The sequence below is a fragment of the Pristis pectinata genome, chromosome 8, assembly GCF_009764475.1.
Source record: "Pristis pectinata isolate sPriPec2 chromosome 8, sPriPec2.1.pri, whole genome shotgun sequence".
Taxonomy (NCBI): domain Eukaryota; kingdom Metazoa; phylum Chordata; class Chondrichthyes; order Rhinopristiformes; family Pristidae; genus Pristis; species Pristis pectinata.
In genome coordinates, this window is record NC_067412.1 from 77,124,488 (window position 1) to 77,136,538 (window position 12,051).

At 39.0% G+C, this 12,051-nt stretch overlaps 1 long non-coding RNA gene across 1 annotated transcript in view; it reads left to right on the plus strand.

Moving 5' to 3' along the window:
• The first annotated feature begins 2,996 nt into the window (after positions 1-2,996).
• The window catches only part of LOC127573266 (uncharacterized), a 30,562-nt gene continuing 21,507 nt past the window's right edge, over positions 2,997-12,051 (plus strand). The window contains exons 1-2 of the long non-coding RNA XR_007956764.1: positions 2,997-3,109; positions 4,054-4,180. This is a non-coding gene — a long non-coding RNA (uncharacterized LOC127573266). The remainder of the gene's footprint in view (positions 3,110-4,053; positions 4,181-12,051) is intronic.

Consider the following 12,051-nt stretch of genomic DNA (forward strand, 5'->3'; position numbering starts at 1 on the left):
ATATGTGGTTGGCATGCTTGGTAGAGAACATTATTGAAAGGTGTGGCTGATCCTTCTTGCATTCATTAACGTACTAAGTAAATCAATATTGAACACAACTGGTCTGAGCAGATGTTGGCTGTGACTTAGATTAGTAGCACTCCTGCCTCTGAAGCAGAAAATTGTAGGTGCTAATCCCATTCTAGAGACTTGAGCGCAAAATTGAGTGCCATATTAAGAATGTGCTGCGTTATTGGAAGTAGTTTTATTTTGACTGCATTTTTTAACCTCCATAGCAACAAATAATTTTTTCTACCTGATTCCAGTGTTTGCATTCCCTTTACCAATGTCTGCTTTTCCAATTAAATCTTAAATAATTCCATCTTTTCTGAATTGAGACTTGTGGATGCTGAATCATAAATGATATACAAGGGTGAGATAGATTCTTTTCTAGCAAATAATTTTTAATTTTTGTAATTTTTAAATCAAAAATTACAGGAATCAGCCAGGAAAGTAGAGTTGAGGAGAAAAAGCAGACATAATCTTATTGAATGGTGGAGAAAGCTCATGGTGTTGTATGACCTACTCTTGCTCCTATTTCTTATATTCTTACAGTGAGAAAAAGAAATCCCCAGCTCTATAATGTATGAAACCCTCCTTTTTAAATTATTGTTATTATTTAACCTTGTTTCTGCTTCTATCCATCCTGCTCCATTCTTTCATCATTTTAATTCTACTCACATTAATCTACATGCTTTTTAAGATATGTATTCCCACTTCATGTTTTATTTAATTGACAGCTCCATCTGTAGTGAGTTAAAATAGCTAGCTTATACATCTTTTCTCTGTGATCAATTAAACATAGTACATGGTGTACTAAATTGGAAATAATGCACACCGAGTTTACCAGAATGTTTTGAAAGAGGTCCACAATGGGGTGGGGGGGGTGTGGTGAGGTGGAAGGGTGTTGGGAAGATATCACCGGAAGCCAAAAGAGCTAGCTTCCTACAGCTGTGCATTTTTCAGCTAAATATTCCAAACACATACAGATTCTGTATTGCTTAATGGAAAAGCTGCAAGAGAATTTGGAACAAGTATGAAATTGCATCACAATATATTGAAGCTGCAGAGATACTAAACAATATAGATTATTGACATGTGTTGAAAATACTTGGCAGTCTTCAACTGGAAGAATCGAAAATAAAGGTCCAGGTGGGGCCATGAGGTTCCACCCACTATGGAACTCCTTCACTGACCCAGCCAAACTTCATAGGATTTTGGCTATTAGAACCACTAGAACTGCTCTTCCCTCAGTTCTCAGGTCCTCAAGACCAATGCCCTAACCCTCTGCTTTTCCCTGAACTTGCATCTTTTGCTACTTTCTCTTATTTCCCCTGAAGCTCATTCCAAGTTCACTTTGTCTATGAACTCCACCATCTCCCCTATCAACAATTCTGTTTGATTGATAAAAGTTGCCTCTTCAGATACCATCCCTTCCACTCCATTAATCTTCCCTTTCTCTACACACCTATTCCAGTGTCTTTGCAATCTACTACTGCCTTTCTCCTGCTTTTCAGTCCTATTGAGGCTTATTGAATTTGTTTCTGCTTCCCAAATTGATGGCTAATTTTTCCTCAACTCCATATTTATATTTCCAATCAGGAATCTACCCTGCCAAATTACAGAAACAGACCTCTTCAATATGAAAGATGATATCCTGTGTGATTGCAAGTAGTCACATGAAACTACTGGAAAGTGGAAAAGTTACTTGGTCCAAATGGGACGCACCCAAAGTTACAATAAGCAGAAATAGCAGAAACTCTTGTCACAATATTTGAATCCTCTTTAGATGTTATGTGTTGGGAGGACAGTAGAGAGGACTGCAAATATTAAACTTTCTTTTAAAAGAGGAATGAGGTAAATCCAGCAACTCTTAAGCCAAGCAGCCTAACATAAGTAGAAAGTATGTTGTAAATAGGGACATTTAAGAGACTCTTAGATAGACACATGAATGATGGAAAAATAGGGGGCTATGTGAGAGGGAAGAGTTAGATAGATCTTAGAGCAGGGTAAAATGTCGGCACAACATTGTGGGCCGAAGGGCCTGTACTGTGCTGTAACGTTCTATGTTCTAAATACTTGTGTACAACATTCTAGGGAAACATAATTAATATATCAAGCAGGTAAATTTAGAGTTAATAAACTGAAAGAAAATCAATTGCCATTTAGCAAAAATACAGAGGTGAGCAAAGTTTTTTTTAATTAAAAGCCAACTATATCATTAGAGCCCATGGGATAAAGAGAGAGTGACAGGATGATCACCAAACTGACTAAAGGATAGATAGTAGAGACTAGTAATGAATGTTGTTTTTCAGACTGGGATTCCCCTTGAGGTCCATATGAGGACAACTGTCTGATATAAAATAATCACCTGAACTTGAGTATAATATCAAAATCAGATGATGGTGTAAAACTCATAGATATGGTAAACAATTAGAAGGATAGCAACAGACTTTGAGGGGATTTAGGCAGATTGGTGAAATGGACCGACATATAACAGGTAAAATTTAGTGGGGAAAAACTGGAATTGACGCATTTTGGTAATAAGAACGAGGATGGGTCCCATTTAAAGTGGTGTAGGAATAGAGCTCTCTGGGGTGTGGGTACGAAACAGATGAAAGCAGCAAGACAAGATGGGAAAGCTATGGCAAGTGACAAGGCAAGATTTAAAAAGAAAAGCCAGAGGCATCCTTGACTTTAGTAGTAGGTGTGTCAGCTGGAGTATCATGTTTAATTCTGGGTACCACACATCGAAAAGATTTTGGCATCAAGTTGAGAAGCTTTGATTATGTGGAGAGACTGGAAAAGCTGTGGTCCTCCCCAGGGCAAAGAGGAAATCTGTTGGAGATGTTCAACGTCTGAAGCAAATAAAAATGTTAATTCCAGTGGTTGGATGTAGGGAGGAGACGTCAGAGGAATGGAAGATTGCAAATAGAGTGGTGAAAGCAGTATCAATAGTAACATTCGAGAGAGAATTGGATAAGTACTTGAAGAGGAAATTGAACAGGACAATGGGGAAAAATAATGAATGGGACTAATGGGATAATCTGCTATCGAGTCAGCACGTGTGGTAAGATGAATGATCTCCTACATTATTCAATCATTCTTTGAACATCTTGCCTTTTATCTAGTGTGGGTCTCACAGTGCAACTTTGCATATTTGTTATTTGTGTGTTCTTTTAACATTTTTGAATTGCCCAACCAGGTGACCTTTTTATATCACTAAATAGATTTTTATTTTAAGCAACTTGCAAGGCACTTAACCCATCAACTTGTTCTCTCCCTCTCTGCAGTATGAATTAATCTGTTCTCTCCAGTTTTTATCCTACCAAGGCAGTTGTTCAACTTTCAGTTTATGGTTTTGTTGAAGGATTGTACCCAAAACTTTAACCTATCTTTTCTTAAAATGTTGATTGACTATACTGAATGTTGAATATTTTCTGCTATTATTTTGATTTTGAACATTTGCAGAATATTTTTCTTATATTGTTTAGATTTCATTATTGCTCTTCTGCCTTTTAAGTCTCCTCCCTTTTTTCTTTTTCCATTTGCTTAGCCATTAAAACGAGGTCAAACTATTGCAAATGTTATTTTAAGCCAAATAGAGTTTACAATATCACATTCTAACATTAACTGTTCACATACAACTCACTTTCCAACAATTTTACAGAGAAGATGAACAATTTATTTAAATTATTGCATTTGTTAATAACAGGAGCATTTCATGATGACGTCGAAATGCTAATATTTCAGTTTTTGGGAGAGCAAGATACTAGACAAAGTGGACTCTTATTAATCCTTAACTGTCAGTAATTCTTAGAGCAGTGAAGCTACATGCAGAATGACAAGTTAGTGCAAAGCACAACATATGTAACTAGTAATCTTTTAAAATGTGTCACAAATGGAGTGAATTTAAATGAAATCCAAGAGATGAAATTAGACCGCTGTAGGCTGTTGAGTTCCTACAGTAGATTATGTATGAATAAATTGGCAGTTTGTACCCTTCATTTCCAGAGAGAACCAACACACTCTTGATGTATCCTGGCCAACAGTGAGACATCAAATGTTATTGCGACTCCACTATTCTGGGAGTTCCTGATGTGTTTTGTGGAGAGAAGTGCCTTCATCCATCACTTGAAATGTAAGTAAGCAATGTTGATGGTGGATTCTCTTTGTTGGGAATTCCCTCGAGAATGGTTCATTCAGAAAATCGCCTATCTTTGAGGTGAAGTATACTTGACTTTACATGAGAGAAGATGATAGGACACAAATGGCAGAATCCAAGCCAAGAAAAAGAAACATAGGCTTTTTCTCAATGGATCCCTCAAACACTGGGCTGACAGGCATTCAACTGTGATGACATAAAACAGGAAATAAATTTTTGGACAATTATAAGAGCTCTTGTATTTTTATATTTATACTTCTATATTCTTATTTTTTAAGAATAGGTAAAGGCACTTGGAGCAAAATCCGTTGACTTTAATGGAAGTAAGTGTGCAGGATTTCGGTATATCAAGTATCTGATACTCTTGCTTATAGTTAGCACTGGCCACTAAAGACAAACATCTTCATTTATCTCTTGGCTGTAAAGCTTCTGAGGCATAGCATGGATTGTCATGAGGGAATGAAGAGATTAATAACTCCTGCAATATGATTTAGGCACAAGTTAGCAAACACGGCCAATTGCAGAGTTGAAGAGATAAGTTTTAGTGCAGTAAGATGTTGGAAACAATGAGTCCAGAAAACAAACAAATGGAAAAGAAGGGAAGAAGATGAGTGATGAAGTGTAAGAGCGAAGGAGACACCAAGGAGGAGAGAATTGCCAATTGCTAGCATGACCTCTCACAACCAATAATCCACTGGTTTTCCCCCAAAATTGCAAAGTGATCTCTCTGATAGTGTCTTCATTACCTGATCGATAGCCACTTTTTTCCTACCTCTTATTTTCATTAATAAACCAAAGTATTCAAAGATAATAAAAATAACACATTGATTTTTGTAACTCTTTAGTTGTTCCCAACTGCCTGGCAGAGATTAATCTTTAATTGTTGGAATTTCCAGAACATTCCCATTGTGCTAGCAACTATTAAGTAAGAGTGGAGCAATTGCAAATATGGATACCCTTGTGGAGACAGTCTAATAATCTTGTCTGTAAGTTACAAAGGAATTCATCATATTTTCTACAAGCCTAATTAATGACAGGATTTTGAAATTCCAGTGGTTTGAGGTCTGGATTCTATAGCTTTTTGGAGGGAGCAGTAAGTATCAGTCTACAAAGCCAGACAGATTACTGGAAAGAATGTCATGCATTTGAATGCTCATTTCTGCTTTCGTGTCATTTTATCTCATAACTAAGTTTGGAAATACAGGCATAAAATCTGAGTCCAGGCTATTACTTTCAGGGTCATTGTTGTGTGTACAAATACACAAATAAGAAAAATATTAATTAATTGTAGCTGGAAATGTTGATTTATGGAGCAAACTTCACTGAGCAATGATGAATCAGCAGTGGCATTCTCAAAGCCCCACTGATGCAGCAGATTAACATACAGCACACTCACCAACTCTTGAGTGTCACGGAGTACATTGGAAGAGTGGCGAACAGCCTTTGGGAGGGTGGTATCTATGGTATATGTTTATAATGGGATAAAAAGAAATTGCCAGCTTAGCCCACTCAGTGGTACTTTTTCTCTTAGTCAGAGATTGCGAGTTCAAACACTGCTTCAGCAATTTAGCAGTTGCTCCAGCTGGCATTCTTGTCCACTTCTGAGGGAACCCTACATTATCTGAAATAGCAATTTTCAGATTTGAGGTTAAACCAAGAATAAACCATCTGCCAGGTGAGCTAAATGTTGAAGATTCAATGTTACAATTCAGAAATAAGAATGGCCTTTTCCTGTGTTCTACTCCACAACCAATAGAATCAAAGATAGATAATTGATTAACTGGTTACCTGTCTCATTGCTATTTGTCCGGCTTATTGGTATTGGTATTGTTTTGTTATTGTCACCTGTACCAAGGTACAGTGAAAAACTTGCATACGGTTCGTACAGGTCCATTCATTACAATAGTGCATTGAGGTAGTACAGAGTGCATTGAGGTAGTACAGGGTAAAAACAATAATAGAATACAGAGTGAAGTGTCACAGTTACAGGAAAGTGCATTGCAGGTAGACAATAAGGTGCAAGATCAAACAAGATAGATTGTGAGGTCAAGAGTCCATCTCATCGTTTAAGGGAACCATTCAATAGTTTTATCACCATGGGATAGAAGCTGTCCTTGAGCCTGGTGGTATGTGCTCTCAGGCTCCTGTATCTTCTGTCTGATGGGAGAGGAGAGAAGAGAGAATGACCCGGGTGGATGGGGTCTTTGCTATTCACAAAGATAAGTGGCACATTTTGCTCCTGTAACAAAAATTGATTTGGGGTAAGCTAAGCTTCTCCCACTTTCCTTGCAGCCACTTGCTTATCTGTCCAGCCTAAATGCTTCTATTGAGATTAATGCCTACTGCCCTGGTCTGCCAAAATGCAAAAGAAGGGACAGAGGGGAAAAAGAGAGAGGTGAAAACAAGTGAGAAAGAGTGAGAAATAAAGGAGAGCAAAATAAATTGTGGAATGAAAAAAGTAATAAATCTGGGGCAAGAATCTGAGGACAGCAAAGTGGAGATTGAACTGAAAGAGGAAATGAAAAGAAGATGATATATTAGAGTGAGCTGTGGACAAAAGTGTTTGCATAGTGACAGGATTTTGAAAAATGGAAGAGCAGAATGAGGTGAAAGATAGAGGAGAAATGTAGACAGAATAGTGAAGTAAATGCATCACAATCTGGGCAAGTTTGACAGAAGTTTGGCACCAGGTTCCACAACCCATTTTTGCAGACATTCCAATCTCTGCAGGAAGTGTGTGATAGGTACTCCATTTGCATATTGATTTCTGAACATTAGAGAGGCCCCAGTAGGGAATAAACATATTACAATAATTATACTCTTATATTAGCTAATATATCTGAACATCACATTCAGAGAGTTTGAAATAAAAGCAGCAACTTCAATTCCACATCAGCTTGAGTGTTTATTGATTGTAGCAGTTTACAACTAACATAATGGACAATATATCACTCCAAAGACTGAACATTGGACAGCTTTGATAGGTCATGGTTATTCTCAGTTGTTTTCAAGTCAATGTTACAGTAGTTGGAAATGTTGTAAAGTATCATATGGTATAAAATTTGAGTCTCGGAAGTAACTTTTATATTAAACAATTTCTCTTAAAATGGGAATCAAGAAGAGAGAAGTTTATCTTGGTCTTTGTAGCTAGGTTGTAGAATCAGTTGGGTTGCACTCTGATCAAGGCATGGGATCAGTGGTGGGGCTGTTGTTGGGGTGAGTATCAGTAGTCCAGGGAGGTGGGTAGGGTCAGGTAGTCAGATTCATGAGCAGGGGTTATCTGATTGGGTTATATCCATATTTCCATATTTTCTTATTCTTATAACATTTATTTAGAAGAGCAGTAGGGATAATCCAGGGAACTACAGGTGGGTGAACTTTGCATCATTGATGGGAAAGTTATCGGAAGGGATTCAGAGAGACAGGGTTTATTTGTATTTGGAAAGGTAAGGACTGATTACGGATGGTCAGCATGGCTTTGTGCGTGGGAAATCACGCTTCATGAATTTAAGTTTTTTTGAAGGGGTGACCAAAAGGATTGATGAGGACAGGGTGGTGAGGTTGTTTACATGGACAAGGTCGCACATGGTGGGCTGGGATGTGAGGTTAGAAAGCAGGGAATCCAGAATGACCTAGCCAATTAAATACAAAATTGGTTTGGTGGTAGGAGGCAGAGGGTGGTAGTGGAAGATTGTTTTTTTAGATTGGAGGCCTGTGTGCTACAGATCTCTGTTGTTTGTCATTTATATATTGATGATTTGGATGAAGAGTAGGTGACATGCATGTTGGGAAGTTAAATCTGGGCAGGAAATACACAGTGAATGGCAGGGCCTTGGGGTATGATGTTGAACTGAGAGAGCTTGGAGTACAAGTACATAGTTCCCTGTAAGTAGCAACACAGGGTAGTGAAGAAGACATATGACATGCTTGCCTTCATCAGCTGAGTCATTGAGTACAAGAGTTGGGGCAATGTTACAATTGTACAAAATGTTGGTTAGTACTGTGTGCAGTTCTACACTACAGGAAAGATGTGATTAAGCTAGAGGGGGTGCAGAAAAAATTCACAAGGATATCTTCTGGATTGGAGGGCTTGAATTATAAGGAGAGATTGGATAGCCTGGGTCTGTTTTCCCTGGAGCTAAGGACACTGAGAAGTAACATGATAGAGGTATATATGAGATGCGTAGATAGGACAAATTGCCAGAGTCTGTTTCCCATGGTAGGTGGTGTCTAAAACTAGAGGGCTTGTGTTTAGGGTGAGAGGGAAGATGTTTAAAGGGGATCTGTGGGGTAATTTTTTCACATAAAGAGTAGTTGGTATCTGGAATGAGTGGCCAGAAGAGCTTGTGGAGGCAGGAACAGTAATAACAGGCATCTGGACAGGTACTTGAATGAGCAAGGCACCTAAGGATATGGAATGAATGCAGGCAAGAGGGATTAGTATAGATAGGAATGATGGTCGGCTGGACAACTCTCTGACTCCATAGAAGGACAATTTAGCACATTGAATCTATGCCTGCTCATGGAGCAATCTCATCCCCCCACCTACTCTTCCAGGAACATTATCCCCACATTTCCATCAACTCCCTCCAAATTCTACCACTCATCAACATTACTGGGACAATTTCAAGTGGCCATGATGCTACCATCCCAAACATCATTTGGAATGTAGGAGGAAACCCACACAGTCAGAAGGAGAACATGCAAACTTGACACTGACAGCACAGAGGCCAGGACTGAACCCAGGTTGCTGGAGCTGCCTCACAGCACTATTAGCTGTGCCGCTGTGCCCCACTTGCGTCATGAAGAGCCAGAATGAAAAAGGTATTTTGTTTGGCACTGAAACTGGATTAGGTAGCACACAAAAACATACGCTATTCTATTCAATTTCTAAACCTGTGTCTATTACGTGGAAGAATACAGCAAAGAACAAGCTCTTTGGTCCACAGTGTGTGCACTGACCATGATGCTAATTTAAACTCAACATCTGCCTGCACTTGGTCCATATCCCTCCATTCTTTTCCATTAAGCTGATTTTGTCAAGGAAGAAATGCAAGAGAAGGCAGGTTACTTTTTCCTCTGCAGTGAACTTTATTCTGACATACTTTAAACACTGGAATCTGGGTTATGCAATGACCTAGTTTTGGCAATATAATGTATCAAATAAAGCAAAAGATATGAGCACCAAATGAGTTGGAGCTGGAAGTCCAAACACAAGGAAAGAGTGGAGGTGGATAAGCCCTTTGTTATTTTTAGTTTAAGCTTGCCAAAGTACAAAAGTAACTTGACCAGTTGAAAAATTTCACATGGAGTTTTTAGTTTCAACTAAGCCATTAGAAACTGAAAGTATTAAGATGCTAAGAAAACATAGAACAGTACAGTACAGTACAGCACAGGAACAGGCCCTTTGGCCCATGAAGTCTGTGCTGACCATTATGATAACCTAAATCAATCCCATCTGTTTGCACATAGTCCATATACCTCCATTCCCTGCCTGTTCATGTGCCTGTCTAAATGCATCTTAAACTTTGCTGTCGTATCTGCTTCCACCACTTCCCCTGGCAACAGGTTCCAGGCACCTACCATTCGTCTGTGTGGGAATAAAAATCTTACCTCATAAATCTCCATTAAATATTCCCCCTCTCATCTTTAAGTTATGTCCTCTGTTTGACATTTCTACCCTGGGAAACAGACACTGACTATTTACCCTATCTATGCCTCTCACAATTTTATATACTTCTATCAGGTCAGCCCTCAGCTTCTGATGCTCCAGAGAAAACAATCCAAGTCCGTCCAACCTCTCCTGAAAAGGTGGAATGATTTTGCATTACAGGAGGATATTCAACTTGACATCCACTTAAATTTCCAGCAGTTTGGTTAAACAAAAGCCATAAAAAGTCTTCAGTTTGTCAACCTGATAAAGTCAAAGTTGAGTTTATTGTCATATGCACAAGTACATGTCTGCACAGGTGCAATGAAAAACTTACTTGGGAATGGAGGGATATGGACTATGTGCAAACAGGTGGGATTGATTTAGGTTGTCATAATGGTCAGCACAGACATCATGGGCCAAAGGGCCTGTTCCTGTGCTGTACTGTTCTATGTTTTCTTAGCATCTTAATACTTTCAGTTTCTAATGGCTTAGTTGAAACTAAAAACTCCATGTGAAATTTTTCAACTGGTCAAGTTACTTTTGTACTTTGGCACACAAGCACATAGCATTATATAAGCAGCATTTGCAAGAAAAACATAAATTAAAATAAATTATGCATACCATACTACATCTGAAAGATTTTTGCCTGCTAGGAAAACTAAGTGATCCACTCAAACAGGAGCACAGCATGGCAACCAGGAAGCAGACTTCACCTGATCTCTCGCCTTGCAAGTCTTCCATAGCACCATGACTGTTGCTCAGCCCATATCAACTAATTCACGACAGACCAAGGACCGAAACAGGGTGTTCTGGATTAGCAATGTTCAGATCGACAACACGGTAGATTTATCCATTACTCTGCCAAGGGGGTTTTAAAAGCCAGAAGTTTTCAGCCATTCATCTGTTTGTTAAAGTCAACTGAAATTTTAAAATGCCAGGAATTTCAAAATGTGGCCACAAGTCATAATTCAAAGCATTTGGTGTAAAAAAAAAACAAATTCATTCACTAAGCAGCCAAAATCCACAGTCCTTGCTCATTAAAGTGAAATGAAAAAGACGGCCAGCCTAGAAATTGTTCCTCATATTGCAACCTTGCCGCAGGTTACATGGTTGAACCTTATGTAAAACCCAATCACTAAACATGATCAGTAGCACACTTCAAAGAGAGTCATGGAGTCATACAGCACAGAAAAGAGGCCCTCCAGCCCAACACACCCATGCTGACCCTGATGCCTTTCGATGTTATGCTGCTTCCATAGTGTGCGATCCCATGTGTGAATTATGTGATATGCACAGGGGCATTCATGGTGATGTCAAACTACTTAAAAAATATATTTTGATATCACTTGCCCAAAATTCATTTCCACTTTCATGACCCATGGGTGGCAACGATCACTCATACCAATGCAGACCTTAATTGAAGAGTTGAGGCCTCCTTCAGCATTAAGGGGACCTAATTTACCTGGGCTCTATCAGAGTCTGAACCATCTGTTGTCACAAGTAGGTCTTTTAATTGTTTCTCTTGGTGTTGTCCCATTGCAGATGTTCTTTGAGCACCCAATCATGCATCCACACATGCCTTGATACACTTTGGCTTGATCACGTCCAATGCCCTTCCACCCCACCTGACCACCACTGGCACCTAATCATGTCTGAGTCGGCCACCCCAATGTCTTACTCCTGATGCCCTATCTCCTTATTCCCATTGTTGTCCCATCTCTGATGTCTCTTTTCACAGATGCCCCTGACCCTTTGTCTCCAAGTACGATCCTACTCCCACCACCCTACTTCTGTCTACTTTCTACTCCCAAGCCCCCATAATACAACAGCAGAGCCAGAGAATGAAAGGTTTTTGTTTGAGTTCAATTATGTATGGCATCTCTCCTTGCTTAGTCCAGTGATCTTAAATCCAACTGTAAAGTCGAAATGATATCAAATAAATAAAGTTTGGGTGCTGGCACTGTGGCAGTACAGAGATGATGAAGGGCACTGCAGGGTAGCAGTGTAAAACCATTTTCACAAAAACAGTGACAGATGGACTACAGCAATGTTTCAGTACATATCCATGCACTGCTTTTTTATGATTTCATTAATATTACTAATTACAACAGCAAATTGATCATGCTTTGATTTGTTTTGGAGCTGGACAGGCCTTGACACGAGATAAACAAAAGCTTTCTTCAATACGATTTCC